The sequence below is a fragment of the Asparagus officinalis genome, chromosome 7, assembly GCF_001876935.1.
Source record: "Asparagus officinalis chromosome 7, Aspof.V1, whole genome shotgun sequence".
NCBI classification, from domain to species: Eukaryota; Viridiplantae; Streptophyta; class Magnoliopsida; order Asparagales; family Asparagaceae; genus Asparagus; species Asparagus officinalis.
This window is the reverse complement of record NC_033800.1, coordinates 55,212,581-55,216,277: the sequence shown is the minus strand read 5'-3', so window position 1 is coordinate 55,216,277 and position 3,697 is coordinate 55,212,581.

Sequence of the window (3,697 nt, the reverse complement as noted above, 5' to 3'; positions counted from 1 at the left end):
AATCCGTCGATTCGTTGCCAATACTAATGTGTTCATCGTAAAATTTTTAACATAAGTGATTGATTATCTCATTGTTAGTGAGTGACCCCCACAAAAAATTAAGAATTATTTTAATATTAGTCCCTCAAATCTATAATATTTTAAAAGTAGTCCAACAAATTATGTAAATTGCTAACACATCTAGGGATGTAAATGAACCAAATAATTAACAAATAGTTTGATAATTTATCACATGTTATCATTTTTATTATTGCATATATGATGCCATATTTGTGAGTTTTTGGCTTCATCTTTGATTAGTTTAGAGAAAATGATGAGAAAAGTAAAAATGATGAGAAAATGGTGAGAGACCAATGAGGATATCATTTTTAGTTATTGTTCGTTGGAAATTTGCAGTAGAAAGACAATGAAAGAAAAATTTGACTTGTATTTCTCTCAAAATCAATTACAATTTGGATTCCGATTACAAAAGAGAGGAGAATGAATTTGATTCTCCCCTTTGTTTAAAACTGGGTTCTTCACGGTGGCGATGAGATGCCTCCCTCGAATGCTCGCGTCGAGTTTGCTTCTCGTTGACGATCCGAACGTCTTGATTCACTGGAACGTGATTTTCTCCTCACGATTTGATGCTGTGGAGAACTTGCAAAGCAAGTTTGAAAATAACTCTTAACGAGTTGATAACTCTGAATGAGTTTTAGAAGAACTTGCAGAGCAAGTTTTGAACTCTGATCGAGTTGATAACTCTGAATGAGTTTGAACTCTTGAAAAAGAGTTGATTTGAACCGAAAGTCGGTTATAAGCCAAGGGAATGCTCCTGTGGTCGATCGTTGCTGAGGATGAACATCGATCTCCCCCTTGCTGCAAAAAAAAGAAGGATCCCAGAGCCCAGAGCAAAATCCTTTTGACCGAATCTCCCTTTGTTGATCAGAGAAAATTCGATCCCTTAACTCAATTGAGTTTCTGGTATTTATAGGGGATTAAGGGTGGTAACTACCCCCTTAATCCGCTCTTAAGTGGGGCGAAAATCCCTCAAATCGTGGGGGGGAAAACAGTTCCTGGAACTGTTCATTGCGTGCTTTGAACGAGTCAACGCTGAAAAATAGCGTTCAGGGCCCGAACTCTGCGTTTTTAGACTAAAAACGCAGAGTTGGGCCTATTTTGGTGGCTGAATGCACAGGCAGATTCTCTGTGCTAGGGCGTTAGAATGCAGAGCTGAACTCTGCGTTCAGCAGCTCAAGCAACACAGGCGCACACTTTGCCTGTTATAAAATATGAGAGTCGTCAGATTGTAACTCCCGATGTTGATTGTGAATGCTGTTGAATTAGAGCTTTTATCAGTTGTCGTGAAGGTCGTCAGATTGTAGCCTTCTACGTGAAAGTTCTCAAATTGTAGCCTTCTGGAAGTCGTCAGATTGTAACTTCTATCATCGGTATTTGATGGGGGATCAACTATCTATTGTGAATTTTAGATAGCCTACAGAACCCCCTCCAAAGTTTTCGAAAGTTCGCGGTTGACTGGGACGAATTTTCGGAATACTTTGGATCTCAACTCTGATCTTGGAGCTGTTGATTCCTTGTCACAAAGGAGTTGTTCTCTGCACTCGCTTCGAAGGCAGCTTGGTTGAAGGGATTTTCCATGCAGGACCTGTGTGAAGGTATGTGCCATAATCCTGCTTCTGGAATGTGGGGGTGGACCCTGCATTTTGAACTTGAGATGCGGGTTTCACCGTTGCATGTTGAATTTGGAACACAGGTGTGACCTCGGCGTTTGGTTTTTTGCATCGCGGGTCAACATTTTGACTTAAGACATGGAAGTGGCTTCCGTGCATTTTTGACTAAGTCTTTGAGACTTGTCTTTGGCGCATCTGTTTTAAGTCTCGACTCACATCTATTAAGCCGATGGGCCTGCAAATGTGCGTAGGATTTTTGGCAAACCCTCAGCCATCAACGGATTTGATAAGCCTTTACCGACTACCGTTTGAGTCGGGCTAGCATGTGAATTATCTAGGTCCGTTCCACATGTAACGTTGTGCTAAGAGAATGAACTCTCTTAGTCTTGATGCTATGATTTTGAATACATAGACTTTGTCATTTTGACGGGAAAAGACTAACCGGCAACGCGTGTTAGGCGTAGACTTATCTCTATTTAGGGATCGAGATAAAGTCCCCCATGCGTGTGAGGCATGGATTTTGATGTCCTTTTCACGGTAAAAGACTAACCGGCAACGCGTGTTAGGCGTAGACTTATCTCTATTTAGGGATCAAGATAAAGTCCCCCATGCGTGTGAGGCATGGATTTTGATGTCCTTTTCACGGTAAAAGACTAACCGGCAACGTGTGTTAGACATTGACTTATCCCTACTTAGGATTCAGGATAAAATTCCCCATGCGTGTAAGGCATGGATTTTGGCGTTATTAATAACGACCTGCTACGATATTGAATACGTAGGCTTTGCTATTATTGCGGGAATAGGCTACCCGGCAGCATGTGTTAGATGCAGACTTATCTCTAATTAGGGATCGAGATAAAGTCCCCCATGCGTGAAGGCATGGATTTTTGGTGTCATTTCTTCCTGTGTAGCTTGAAACACCGAAAGAATTAACAAGTTCATTGGGGGGTTGACTGTTAGAGGTGTTATGTTAACCTAACAGTATTTTATGGACCTATCGCTCTATTGAAGAGAGTCGATAAGTTGATTTGGTCGTCAGAGATGTGGTGTTAACTTGACGAGTTTGTGGACCTATCGCTCCATTGAAGAGAGTCGATAAGTGGATTTTGTCAGAGGTGTAGTGTTAACGTGACAAGAAGAATTTTGCTATGGAAGCAATTTTGAGGACTTATCGCTCTATTGGAGAGAGTCGATAAGTGGATTTTGTCAGAGGTGTAGTGTTAACGTGACAAGAAAAATATTGCTATGGAAGCAATTTTGAGAACTTATCGCTCAATTGGAGAGAGTCGATAAGTTGATTTGGTCGTCAGAGGTGTGGTGTTAACTTGACGAGTTTGTGGACCTATCGCTCTATTGAAGAGAGTCGATAAGTGGATTTTGTCAGAGGTGTAGTGTTAACGTGACGAGGTGTATTGTTAACGTGATAAGAATTTGTTGCGATTGGAGCAACTTTGGGGACTTATCATCCTATTGACGAGGATTGATAAGTGGGTTTTGTCAGAGGTGTATTGTTAACGTGACAAGAATTTGTTGCGATTGGAGCAACTTTGGGGGACTTATCATCCTATTGACGAGGATTGATAAGTGGGTTTTGTCAGAGGTGTATTGTTAACGTGACAAGATTTTGTGTTGCGATTGGAGCAACTTTGGGGACTTACCATCCAATTGATGAGGATTGATAAGTGGGTTTTGTCAGAGGTGTATTGTTAACGTGACAAGTTGGGAGTGATGCAAACTGAATGCATACTCTGTGGGGATGATGATCGTCAGAAGTGTAATGTTAACTTGACGATGTGAAAGATTTGTTACTCTTAATCCAGTGGATTCTAAGTAATTAACCCCCAGTCTTGATTAAGACTTCGCAGGGGAATAAAAAAGAGGTAGACAAGGCACATCACCTAGTGGGGCACTATCTATGAAGTCGGAATAGAAGCACATCACCTGGTAGGCCATTATCTAATGAGTTTGACTATCAGAAGTAACTGTTAACGTGATAGTTGTTGGACCCGCCATCCTACTGAAGAGGA